The 15,035-nt window shown below is 31.8% G+C and overlaps 1 non-coding gene across 1 annotated transcript; it reads left to right on the top strand.

Annotated features, from left to right (window-relative positions):
• Positions 1-12,631: 12,631 nt before the first annotated feature.
• Positions 12,632-12,732, top strand: LOC121219726 (small nucleolar RNA Z161/Z228). The gene has a single exon (XR_005916617.1). It is a non-coding gene; the product is annotated as a small nucleolar RNA Z161/Z228 (small nucleolar RNA).
• Positions 12,733-15,035: the final 2,303 nt, after the last annotated feature.

The following is a 15,035-nucleotide window of genomic DNA, read 5'->3' as shown; positions in this document are numbered from 1 at the left end:
TTAAATTAAAAATTAATTAATATAATAGTAAAGCAGCACAAATTAAACAAAAAAAAAGTATGTTAAACTACATTTATAAAAATGGTTAAAATATTTTTTTTATAATTATAAGTTTTTGAATATATAAAATAATAACTAAATTGAGAATTTTTTTAAGAGCATAACAATACAATACAAAAGAAGAAGAAGCCAGATGTGGCCAGTAAACAAATTAAAATTAAAAAAGAACCCCCTATTGAAGAAAAAAAAAGTTTAGAAAAAACCCCATGAAGATGAAAGTTACAACTCATTTGACTGTCAGCAACCCTTATGGAATCGAAAAGAAAATTAAAATATAATTTCAAAAATACATATCTGAATAATTATAATTAAAATTACGAACTAAATACATAAATATATGCAATTTTATATAAAAATAAATTTGAATATAGTTCACGTTATTGAATTTAAACCTATGATATTTATGCAAAAAAATTGTTAATTGAGTTTTTCTATAGTCACTTAAAAAACTTCAACTGTTGCATTTAAATGATGAATGTTACAAAAAAAATATTATTTTTCTCGTTTTTCTAACATATGACATATATATCTGTTTGTTGGTAAAAGTACCTCAAAGGCCTTTACATTAAAATCAGATTGTAGTTTGCTCTCTTTATCAGGAAAAAAATACACAAATTAATTCTTATATGTCATATCAAAGATTAAATCGGTCGTTAAAAATTTCATCTATTTATACAATTAAAAACTAAGTGTATGACAGGAATAACCAGATAGTACCATATGACGTGCTATATGTACCTCATGCCAAGTTTTTAAGAGTCATTAATTTTCTATGTAATCTAACTACAAATTTTTTGAGTAAGATGGTAATTTTACCCCGTTTTCTCATTTTAAAATTACAAGAATCAAAATGCATTTCGTGCAATAATACAAGGACTTGTACAATATTTTTACCATAAATTAAGAAGGAACAAATACAGTCTCTTAAGAGTTAAAAATGAGCAACCAAAATTGGTTATAAAAACAGGAAAAATGGCATTTCTGATTTGAATATGTAAGTCAGGAATATATGGAAATTGCAAGGAAAACCTGCTCTCCAACCCCAAAAACCTCTACACATCATGCATGTACAATTCCGAAATGAATCGGCACATAAATGAGAAACCAAAATATATAAGCACTATCATGTCATCGAAAAGACTTGTGTCCTCCATAAATCACAATAAATCACAAGAAAATAAAAAGGGGTTCTCGTGAATGGAAATGGCAGTAGAACATAGGACACAAGCTCTGTTAAGCACTCTGTTAAGTGTAAAATATCATAATCAAAATATTATTGGACTATAGGCAATGGAATTTGACCATTTAATTGATTTTCTGAAACATCAAACTCCTCCAAATATGACAACTGCCTTATAGACAAGGGAATTTGGCCGTTTAACTGATTTTTTGAAACATCAAACAACTTCAAAGATGATAACTCCTCTATAGAAAATGGAATTTGACCATTTAATTTATTTTTTGAAACATCAAACTCCTCCAAAGATGACAACTGCCCTATAGACAAGGGAATTTGGTCGTTTAATTGATTTTCTGAAAGATCAAGCTGAGTAACAAAGCTCAAGTTTCCAATGGCACTTGAGATTGTTCCTTGTAACTGGGTATCCGTAAGACTAAGGAACTGATGACGATTTGAACTATACAAGGAGTTGGGTATGGATGAATTGAGAAAATTGAGACTAAGATCAAGAACTTCAAGAAATGAGATGTTCCGAAAGTAATCTAGAATTGGGCCTTCCAAAGAATTGACACTAAGATCAATGGACACAAGACCATGAAGACTAAATATCCACTTAGGTACTAAAGAAAAGGGGTTGAAAGAAAGATCAAGAACAACCAGTGATTTTGAAGAATTAATACTGTTGAAAGATGGATCATCTTCTAAACCACAAGCTGACAAGTGCAACTCTAACAAAGAGGGAAGTTTGAATGTTACCTTACCCAATCAATTGCTTTAGAAAGATTCACAGAGCTCAAATCAAGGTACTGCAAGGAAGAAAGTCTAGAAACCCATTGAATACTTTTAACCGTATATAAATACAGTGTAAGGAAAGGAATAAAAGTTAACATACCTTTGAAATTCAAAGGTAGAAGACGTAGAAGCACCGCTCTAAGCCTCTAACCTCTGATTCTGAAATTGGGTGGAGTCGTTAGCCGTGGTGGACCGGTGGAGGTGGATTGGTGGAGGTGAAGATTCTCGAATTGGGAAAAAAAAGGAGGAGGGAGGGCACAGGCTTAGTTAGGGATTTTGGAAGTGACTTTTGTTTTAAATATTAAATGTAGTGTATTTTAAAAATAAAAACTATAGTTTATATTCGATTTATTCGAATTATTCGAGTTATTCGAATTTGAAAATTCAACTCAACTCGAACTCGAAATTCGAAAAAAATTCGAGTTGGTTCGATTAACTTGATTCGAATAATTCGAAATTCAAATTTTTTTTCGATTTTTTCGAATCGAATCGAATTTTGCTCACCCCTAGTCATAACCACACAACATACTTTTCATAAAAATAGCAAAATCACTTATATAATCCGTTTTAACGGATTTAGTCTCCCGTTTTAGAATACTTAACATATTCGCATAAAACACAAATCAAATAGTAATATTTTATTTAGGCATTATTCACGATATATATAAAACTTGTATCGGGATAGACCTACAAATCAGTGATAGTCATAACCACACAACATACTTTTCATAAAAAATAGTTGGTTCGAAATCACTTACTTATATAATCTGTTTTAACGGATTTAGTCTCCCATTTTAGAATACTTAACGTATTCGCATAAAACACAAATCAAATAGTAATATTTTATTTAGTTATTATTCACGATATATATAAAAACTTGTATCGGGATAGACCCACTGTAACACCCCTAACCCGTATCTGTCGTAGAAGTAGGGTTTCAGAATATTACTGAGTAATCGTAATCTAATCATTCATTTCAAACATTTCAAAACATGCCAAAACAATCATCATAAGTGCCTAACCAATGTACCTTTATTGGTACCACATTTATATCATCAAAACATATCATCAATGCATCATTTAGATTAAAATGATAAAGATGCCAAAATCTATCAATTTGGCCTAGCTCATATCTACCTAAAACATTAACTTAAATTAACATGAACATATCAAGCTTTGGTTCAATTTACCATATCATACTATGGCTTCAAACACAAACACATGTTTATATATATACCAAACCAACATTACATTTATAACCTCATTTACAATCCATCCACAAAATAACTATCATTTAGACATCCTAGGTACACGCCAACACAAAAGAGAAACATTACCACATTTGAGTTCGGGATCGTTGTTGGATACTGAATCGGCGATCAAAAGAGAAGTACCTAACCTGCGCACGGAAAACAAAACCGTACGCTGAGTAAAACTCAGTGATATTTCTATAATTCGAACGTTTAAAGACAAGAGAATACAAAATGCACAATTGAAATATAAACACATATTAATGACTAAGATCACAACTATCATATGTCAACCTTTTGAATTCATACATATTAGCTCATCATTTCAACATCATTTCGTACTATACTCAAATTGCACATGCTAACATCTTTTATTTGATTAACAATGTCCCAATTCACACAATTGCTATATAAATAGCTATTCACATGTCAAACCACAATTGTTTATACATTGGCATTAGCCATTCAATACTCAATTCATAAGTACATAACTCATATATCTCATCTAGTCACAACATATCTCATTTTCATGTTTCAAATCTCTATCCCATTTTCAATTCACATACAATATCATCCAATGTCAATCATAGAATCAGTTTATTTAATTACCCCTATTAACACGACTTGGACTCGGACGGATACACGGATCCAACCAACACACCAGTTTGGCACCCAGTGCCTTATCAGGTAAATTCGAAGTAATATGCGCCCAGCGCTATATACATTGACACCCAGTGTCTCATTGGTTAAATCGAAGTAAATTGGCACCTAGTGCTTCATCGACTCGAAGTCGAAGAAATCTCTGAACTATTCCTATCCTATGGCATGCCATCTATATCCGACTCAACCCGATACATTTAATAAAGTTCCAATTCACTTTCCAAATACAACCAATATCCAATTATCATATTTGCACATTATCACATTTACGAGAACAGAGTCCTGGGAATGCACTTTCTAACACCCCTGACTATAGGGTCGTTACACCTACACCTAAATTCGTATGACCCGATAATAACGATTCCGTTACCCAACTCTAAGAGAGGATATCAACCCTTGAATCTTAATCAATGGTCCCAATGACGAACACCTCTAAAGGATGGAGTATGGATTCAAGGTTTCAAATAATCATTTCATGCGCAAACAAGAAATACCCTTGTTAGAATTTTTCATAAATGATAATAAAGAAAGAAATAATCTAATTGAAGGATTTACCAATACTCATGTAATCTCGACGTTAAGGAGGCTCAATGCTTCTTATGGTGATTTGATTAAAGAGAAGGGTTGTCAATTAACAAATAAAAGGAAAAAAAAGATAGATTAGAAAAGATTAACAACAAAACCTTTCAAGAAAAAATGAGATATGAAGTTTGAATATAAAAACATTGATTACGAAAGAGAGGAGGAGAAAAGAAAAAAAACTGTGAAAAATAGTGGTGGTCGATGGCAACGGCACGAAGGCGATGGTGACGATGAAGGTTTAACAGTGGAGATATGATGGTGAGGTGGTGGAGCGATTGGCTAAGAGTGGAGGAGATATGGAAGAATTAAAGAAAAAGGCTTTGTTTAGTAGGTGAAGCGAAAGAAAAATGAAGAGAAAATGGAGGAGAAAGGAGGAGGGGTGACCAAAGATTGGATGGGAGAATCAAAATGAAAAAAATGATGAGAATGAAACTTGTCTAGGTGCATTGAACAACACTCTATGGTAAGGGAGACAAAATGGTAAGTTGGGGGAACAAAGGCATGAAAAAGGGATCATGGGAGTGAAAAGAAAGTTTAATGAACAAAGGTTGACTCACACAGAAGGAAAGAAATCTTCCCTTCCATGGTAACAAAGGTAGATGACAATGAGGGTTTTTCCCATGTAAAAGTTGCCAAAATAAATAAATAAATATATGGGGAATGTGAAGACTTGAACTTAGGAACCCTAGGAAATTAGTTAAGCTCCTAACCACTACACCATTTAATTCTTTGTTCACACTTTTACAAAAATTATTTTAAAAACATGGTATGACCTATACTAAGGTTTGAAGCAAATTTGCACCCAAAAAAAATTAATGAGAGGGAAGGGATTCAAACTCAAAACATCAAGGACAACTCTACTACTACTTATTCACTATACTTGATACTTATCTATTGACAAATGTGCCAAGGTCATCTAAAAAAAATTCAGGCGTGACCACTCTCGGTTCATTAATCCAATTTCTACTAACCCAATTTTTGGGATGTGACAAGTATGCACATACGTGCTAGTTTACCCTATTTCGGTCTATCTAGTGATGCACCTTAGTGATAGTTTGGTGCATTGGTTGGACAATTCGAGTATCGTTTGAGTCCAAGTTAGATTAATAGGGGTTGCAAAATGTAACTTGGTGAATGATCCGAATGCGTATAAATCGAATACCTTTGGAATGAATTGTACTTAAATATGAAAGAAATGCTAAAATCACACAATCAAGTATACAAATTAAATGAAATCGAACCCTAGGGGCCGAAATGGATATTAATGAGTCAATAGACTTAGAAATTAGTAAATAATGCGACATGAAAAAGTGAATTATGTGGCATAGAATATAAATGGTTTATAGAAAAGACTTATATTTGAATACTTAATGTTGTAATTGAATTGGGATGGATTAACATTTGGTTATATGCATATTTAGGTATATAGATTGTTGATGAAAGGTATGGTAACTAAAAATGTAAGTTAGTAGGATTTTATGTGCATATAGATATACATGTATTGAACTGAAATGTTTTGCTAATGATTATGTTATATGCTTTGAATTATAAATGTGCTACTGAGCCTATTATTCAGTGTACGATTTGTTTTCTCCATGCGCAGGTTCAGGTATTTCTTGCAGCCTCGGTGTAACACCCCTTACTCGTATTCCGGCTCGAAACAGAGTATGAGGTATTACTAAGTTTTTTAAAAAATTTCGACAGCATTTCTGCTTAATTTTGCTTAAACCTCCTGCAAATTTAAAACACAATCCAATATATATATCAACCAAACTCATTTATAATAATACTCACAATTTAACTATTAATGAACACCACATTTAAAACGAGGCATAACATAAGTTTACATGATGATTCCATATTTCATAGGTCGTCTATACATGCCATAAAATTTCCGGAGCGATAGTAGCAAAATACCCCAAGTGTGAAGGATAGTGTGGATGATTGTCTGACTTCGTTCCAAATTTCCGAGTTGTTGGAAGTCACTATAATCAAGGGAAAAATAAAATCGAGTAAGCATATAGCTTAGTAAGTAAACACATGATAAATAAGTAATTACTCACATAACTACACCAAAATATAAACTTATTCATGAATAACTTCATTGTTTAGGCAATTTCCAGCAAACTATTTTTCTGCGTCATAGTCGCTAATTTATTTTTATCCGGAGCTGCAGGCATCCAAATTGAGTTTCGTAAATTTTCCCTGAAACTAGACTCATATACCATTTCACCATAAAAATTTAAGAATTTTTGACCCAGCCAATTAGTACAGTTTATTCATTAAACCTTCCCCTGTTTCACTGCCCAATGGTTCTGACCCTTCCGCACTAAAATTCCCTTAACTCTCTGTAAAAAATTTGAAAAATGGTTTCACTTGTTTCTATTAAAAATATACTCAATAAGGAATCCAGGGATATAAATTTCATGCCATAATTATTTTTTTACAATTTTTGGTAATTTTCCAAAGTTAGAAGAGGGGATCTCAAAATCAATCCAGCCCTGTTTCAGTAAAATTCAGATATCTCCAAAAATCCAACTCTTTTGCTTATTCTATTTCTTTCATATAAAAATAGACACATCCAGCTTCAATTTCATATATTATTCAGCTTCCCATTCATTTTCCATCATTTATGGTGATTTTTCAAAGTTACCCAACTGCTGTTGTTCAACACAGTTTATAATTAAATCGTTCCTTTTTCGTTTTTGATATTTTCTCCCATCTCATACATGGATCGATTTAGTATCCAACTCAATATTTACCCCATAAAATTTTCCACCATATGGCAATATTCACCTTCCACACTTTTTCGTTGAACACTCGGAATGTTAACCGTTATTGGTGGATCTCGCACTTAGCACCACCACTGAATCGGGGAATCAGCACTTAGCAACCCCTCGGGGGAATCAGCACATAGCAACCCCCTTTTCATTTCAAAGATACGGTGGATATCGCACTTAGCACCACCAATGAACTGGGGAATCAGCACTTAGCAACCCCTTGGGGGAATCAGCACATAGCAACCCCCTTTTCACATTTCAAAGATATGGTGGATCACGCACATAGCACCACCAATGAACCGGGGAATCAGCACTTAGCAACCCCTCGGGGAATCAGCACATAGCAACCCCCTTTCACATTTAAAAATACGGTGGACTCAGCACTTAGCAACCACCAATAAGTAGGGGAATCAGCACTTAGCAACCCCTCTATATGTAATATGCTCCGGCCTATTCCGAGTGTCCAACCAGAAACCGTATTTTGCAACCCTTACCACCTTTCCCGATTTAACAACATTTTTGGAATCTTGCCAAACACTTATTTTAATTTCAAATAAATCTCAACACATGTCAAATAATATCAAAATAATACATTAAGTCACGTGTTTACTTACCTCGGTGCAAAATATCGTAATTTTGCACTTTACTCCACTATCTTTTCTTTTCCTCGTTTGATATACTCTTCACGTCTTTCTTGATCTATAATAGCAAATTTAACTCGTTTAAAGTCCACATTTATTAAAATAATCCACCACCCAACTTTTTGAAAAATTACAATTTTGCCTCCAAACTTTTGCATAATTACATTTTTGTCCCAAAGCTCAGAAATTAAACTTCATCACTTATTCTTAGGTTTTATGACATGCTGAACATTTTTTTCCTTCTATGGCAACATCAAATTCCCACTCTAACACATACTTTTGAACATTAACTATTTTTACCGATTATGTCTATTTACCCGTTTTCGCTTAAAATTGCTTAGCAAAAGTTGTTTAACATAATCTCTAGCTTCATATTCCACCATAAAATAGCAAAATAAACACATTTCACCTATGGGTATTTTTCCAAATATGAACCCTAACACGAATTAATGGTAGAATAAGCTAAACCAAGTTACCGGGATTCCAAAAACGTAAAGAACATTAAAAACGGGGCTTGGAATCACTTACTATGGAGCTTGAAAGCTTAAAAACCCTAAATATGGCTTCCCCCTTGCTGATTTCGTTCACCATGAAGAAGATGAGCATATTTTGCCATCTTTTTCCCATTTAATTCTATTTAATAACCAAATGACTAAAATGCCCCCATTTAAAAAAATCTATTTCACCCATTTCTTATGTCTATTTTTGTCCATCAACTAACTAATGGTCTAATTACCACATAAAGACCTCCAATTTAAAATTTCATAACAATTAGACACCTCTAAGATGTAGAACGCAACTTTTGCACTATTTACAATTTAGTCCTTTTGACTAAATTGAGTGCCCAAACGTCGAAATTTTCGAACGAAATTTTTCCAAAAATTTTCCGTGAAATTGTAGACCATAAAAATATAATAATAACCATATTTTCTCTCGTCGGATTTGTGGTCCCGAAACCACTATTCCGACTAGGCCCAAAATCGGGCTGTTACACTCGGGACATGAAGTTAGCATCCAGACTACCTTTTTTTACTCAACCAAGTTTGTATTGGGAGTTTCATTTGGTCCTTTGGCATGTACCTAGGGTGCATTTCGGTTTAATGTCATATATGGTTAGAAAGTATATGTATATGTAGTGATCATGCGATTTGGCTAATGTTTAAAGTTGTAAAAGAGGTGTTAATGTTGATCATGGTATTTTTGGTTTGTTGTTATGAAAATGGTTGAATTGAAGTCTTAAGAATGGTTGATGTTAAGAATTAGTGGTTTGATTGTGTTGAGAAATACCAATTATGTATAACTTGGCTTGAATGTTTTGGTCTGTGGTTAATATGGCTATATGGAATGTGTGTACATATGATTTTAGGCCTCATAAACTTGTACCAAGTTGATTCTTGTGAAAACAGTGAGTAACGTCACGACAACAAACCCTTAACGTTGCGATGAGAAACAAGGCAAAGTCCATGTAGCGACGCCGTTGCTTCAAGGTCATGATGAGCACCAAATAATGAGTTGCATCATGATAAGGAACCTTCGGCATCATGACGTCAAACCAAAAATTTAGAATCCTTACAATTAGGTCCTTTTTTGACCTCGGGTTAGCAAAAGAGCTTTCGTAAGCTCGTATAAGATCCAAAAATGATTATGTATCGTGTTATATACATGTTTTAGTTATGTTTGAGTGTTTAATGGTTTGTAATTGAATGTAAATTGATCGTAATTGCTTTGACAACAAATGTGGCATCTTGTAAATCAGACCCGATGGCCGGGTCGAGTAACAAGGTGCTACGATTAAGCAACTCTAATCATTTAAACAATAACCAAACAAGCCAACATTTTTATTCAACCAATACCAACAATTCCACATTTTATGTTACACCATTACTAGCCAAAGTACACATATATTCATAGCATACTTCAAAAATGCATATTCTCAACAATACAAATCTTTAATAATACACAGTAAACAGTACAATTGTAATAATATAAAGTATATGAGACAAACAAATATAAAATATTTCAAATATACAATATATAAAAGTACAAAAACACATGGAATAAAATCACATATTATCAAAGTTTTGCTAGAGTAGTCAACATTGCTCACCTTCTTCAAGGGAATCTTTCATACACTCTTTTCAGGAACTTTGCCCAAATTCCCATCAAGTGTGAAACCTTAAAATCAGCCTACTAGAACCAAATCCCCTCCAAGTTCGATTACCTTAACCAAAAACCCAAATGATTAGCTTAAACCCAACTGGCTTCCTTCACCGAATTTCCTAAATCCTATTGATTTCCCAACCAATTTCCCTAACCCAAGCCCTAAATATTTCCAGTTAGCCTTGCTCGATTCTTTTCCCACAATGAAAAACCTGTTTAGGGTTTATACTAAAAGAACAATTAATATCTAAAACACTAAAACCGAACGAGATTTTGCTAACTCAAAATTATTCAATGCAAACTACAAAACCCCACCTCACGAGATCAATTTTTTTTTTTTTACTTTTATTTGGTTTGAAATGTTTTACATTTACATTATTATAAAAATGACATGGGAAATATTAAAAAACCAGGCATTTTTAATTTTTAAAAAATACACATTATAATGTCACGTCGGACTTCTGTCATGGTTTGGAGTTAAGTGATTAACCGCGTAATTTTACAAGTACTAAATTGGAGAAAAAATCTCATTTGTACCACATTGATGAACAAGTTTAAATATTAAGATAAATAATAATTTTCTTAATGATAATTAAAAATATTTATTTTAATGATAATATTAATTATTTTTATGATAATTTTATATATTTTCATTTTCTTAAAAAAAAGGTAAAATTTTCAAAAATTTTCTCACCCTTTCAAATTTTAATTAAGATTTTAAATTTTTATCTGTTTAAAATTCTTTAAATAATAATAATAACCCACGCGTTAGGTAAATAAGTCGTCCACTTAAGCTTTAGGTCTTAGACATATGATTATAAAAATTATTAAACAATATAATATAGATAATATTAAACAACAAAAGGTAAATTACACTTATAATCACTTCATATTTTTTTAATTTAATCTTTCTAATTAAAATTATTATAAAAACTAACCATTATCGTTAAAAATTCTATTAATCACTAACTGATTAGAGAATAACAATCTCTCAACTAAAAACCATGGCCTCCCTTCTGTGCCACTTTCCAACTCACTGCCGTCACAAGTCCCTTTCTTTGAATTTTTGGGACTCTTCAAAACATGGGCATATTTTATTTTATTTTTTATTGTGACTTTTTGGTTATTGGCTCATTGTTGTTGTTGTTCGGGTATGATGATGTGTACAGGGATTTCAATGGTAGTGGCGATGGTTCATGAAGTAGTGAGAGTTAGGAAGCGACAACTAGGGAAAACTTAGAAGCCATGTTCTTCGTTTTCTTATTTTTGTTTCTTAAAATATTGAGACTAATGTTGAACGCAACGATGGCTATCTTCTTCTTGATGTTGTTGGATCTGAGCTTATTGGCACTGCTAGTGTTTTTCTCCATTTCCAATTCGAACCCGAACTCAAACTCATTATCGAAGGTGAGGTTCCGAGGTGTGATGATGGGATCAAAGTCCATATTTGTAGGGCTTTAAGCGCGAGGGACCAAAGCGTGCTTTGGGTGTAGTTGAAATCAAATGAAGAGTTGTCTGGGAACTTGAAAAGAAGCTCCTTTGACGGTGCTAGAGCTTAGGCAGCGGTGGCAGCAATGACACAAAGGGGAGGCTATGGTTTTCAGTTGAACACGACATTTTTAACTGACATTTATTAATTCTTATAATTATTTTAATTAGAATGATTAAATTAAAAAAAAATAAAGTGATTAAAAGAAGGCAAACCATATTTTAGAGTGATAATGGATTTAGTTTATCTAAAATAAAAGAAGACTAACATGACAACATTTTAATAGTGCCATGTGTCGGTCTTTATCTTTTTAAAGTTGTGGGCCAATTTGAATAATGATGATAGTTTAAGTATTAAAATGAAATAAGAAAAAAAGTTTATACATCAAAATGAAAAAAATATGTATAGTTTAGGGGCTAAAGTGAGCATTAATCCTTTATATTTTTATAAAAGAATTTTGCGTTAAAAATAAAATTGATGTTATTATTAAAAGATTTTCTAGATTAATTCTTTTGGTTAAAATTCTAGAAACATTTATAAATTTTGAATATTTAAAAATAAATTAATTAATTAAAAATAGGGGATTGAAATCCGTTAATATTTGCAATTGAAATATAAAATAAAAATAATTAAATTATTTTAAAATACTGGTTTTAAAAAAATTAATTTCAATATATTTTAAAATTTAAATACTGATTTAGAGATAATTTAAAAATATAAATGTAACGAATCCATTCTCCATTTATGGGCTTGTTTTATATAGAAAATCCGTTACCTTTTTTTCTCTTTTTTCTTAAGCCCAAACCCCAATCTTCAATCCACTTAACAGTTAAAACCCTAGAATCAGCGATCTATATATTTGTTAGATACAAGAGGCAGTCACCCACCACACCCCTGCTTACGATTTATTGATTTCCTATATTCTCATTCATTCATTCTTTTTCTTCTTCTTAACATTACTTTTAGGTTAGTTCTTCACTTCTGTTGAAGTGATTCTTGTTTGGTGTTATTGATTTAGTTTTTTTTTTTTAAACATGAAATCAGATGATGAGATTGGATTAAAATTTCTCACGACGGTCGTCTGAGAGACACCTTCAAAGTGTTTGCTTGATGCATCGATCCAATGTTTCTGATGATTTAAGGTTTCCTTTCCTTCCATCTTCGTTTTTATGGGACTGGATTTTTCCTCTTTTTTGTTTTCATTTAATTGGCACGATGAGGATATTTTTTACATGCTATTTGAGATTATGTTAATCTTTGAAATTCAAAATTTTAAAGTCATTTTCATTCTCAGTGCTCTTATTAAGCACTAATTACAAATCCTTATTTGTTCTATTTTTTTCCAAAACAAACTAATCTGTTTTTGTCTTTTCTCATTCTAATTTGATTTAACGTTCTTGAATGTTGTTGAAACGAGAAAGAAAGGGTAAAGTAATCATGGTTGCCTAGTTGCTACATTTGGATGAAATTGCTTATTACAAATAAATACATTAAAATTGCAATTGGAGATAATTATCGAGCTTGACTGGTTTTTCCGCTTTATAATTTATATTTATCGCTCAATGTCTAATCCAAATAATTTTAAATTTATGAGGAAATTATACAGACTTTTATTAAATTTTCATTTTTTTAGTAAATTGACGTGAAATATCTACCATACACGCTTCACGACCATAAGTAAATTCTTGATATTCAACATAGATGAATTCACTTCGGCCCAATAAGTTTACTGCTTGAGTTTTTTTTTTTTTTTTTTTTCTCAATTTGAAGAACAAGATAAATCAAAATTTTTATGTAAAATTGTGTTAGTGAATTTGGTTTTAAAGTGAACATACGTTTTGATTTTTAATAGTCTAAGGGTGAGTTTGAATGGGTAATTAAGTATGGTGTGTTTAGTTTATTTTTTGTTTCATGTCATAATATTGTTATAATATCTAATTTCGCTGTTATTATTATTTTTACACTTTGTAGTGAATACACTGTCTATCCAAACTCATCCTAAGAATCATAAGTTTGACCTTTATAATGTGAATGTTATTATAGCAATAACATATCATTAACATTTAAGTTAAATACTATAATTTGGCATTTAGATTGGGATTAAGTTTGAATTTATAATTTGGTAATTGATGTTGAATTTCATAATTTGGTAATTAGATTTGAAATTTCTTTTGTATGTTGAACTTCATAATCCGTTAATTAAATTTCAACTATTAATATGTAAGTTGAACTATTCCAAAGACATTAAAATTGAATTTGTGAAGTTTATTTCAAACTCTTTTCGGATTCATTTGTAAGCTTTTGTTTCGTTGCTTGCATTGAATGTGTTTATGAATTGAATTTTGAGTTTAAATGAGTTTAAAATTTAAGTTATAATGATTTGAAATTTTAAGAAATCTTTAGGTAGTGTTTGGAGATGATTTAGAGTGTTTTTGAATTTTTTTTAAGCTATAATGATTTAGAGATATAAGGTCTTGTAGTAAAAAGCTACAATGCCAAGGAGTTGTATTGATACTTCTCCTTAGAATTATTGTACTTCTCCAAAGGTACTTGTACCCTTGCTCTAGTTTGCCCTTTACATTGTTTTGAGTCGTTTAGACTCTTTGAGGTTTGTTTTGAGTCCCAAGCACCTTTGATCACTTTTGAAACTTTTAAATTATTTTGAATTGATTCTAAAGTTTCCAAACCAACTCAAAACTTGACATTTTGATTTTATAAAAATGTTTCAAGTTTTGAAATTTTAAATAACTTTGATATTTTGATAAGTATGTGCTTTTGTCACGGACTTAGAGTTTTCCCACACAATCCGTGTGGTCTTAGGCAGTTTCTTTGCTCAAAAAAATGCCTAAGTCAGCCTAACTCACAACAAATATGGATTCAAAAGAATTCTTCTAAGGCACCCACGAAGAACAGTAGAAGAACGAAGTAAGAACGAACTTGAAAGGTGAACAAAAACAACAGAAAAGTAAGAACACTTGAGAAAAAAGTTTGAGTGAATACTCTCAAAATTCTATTAACAGCTCAATACTGTTCAATGAGCAGAGAGTCCTCTATTTATAGCTGAGGCTCTCCAAAATCAACGGTCTAAATCAAAATACATCAATGGCTACAATTAAAAGCTATCAAAATATCAAATCTCTAAGATTATATATTCGTATCTTTTAAAAATTACATTTAATATCCAGGATCACGTATCTCCAAAGATCACCTTCTATATTTTTAATTTCTCCAAGCATATCTTTAGAAGATTACTTTCCTTATTTGCCAAGCTCTGGAGATGGGCTTTTAATTTCTCCAGGCAATGGACCAATCCAATTGGGCCAAATGACCTCCCTTGAATGTGATGGATCGTACAAGTTCGTCATGGTTGCGAGATCCCATGTGCAACCCATGAAATTCTCCCCCACTTGTTCTAGCGACGCCCTCGTCGCGTCCTTCTCA

This window comes from Gossypium hirsutum, chromosome D07 (assembly GCF_007990345.1).
Source record: "Gossypium hirsutum isolate 1008001.06 chromosome D07, Gossypium_hirsutum_v2.1, whole genome shotgun sequence".
Classification (NCBI taxonomy): domain Eukaryota; kingdom Viridiplantae; phylum Streptophyta; class Magnoliopsida; order Malvales; family Malvaceae; genus Gossypium; species Gossypium hirsutum.
This window is presented reverse-complemented; position numbering and strand designations above follow the sequence as displayed.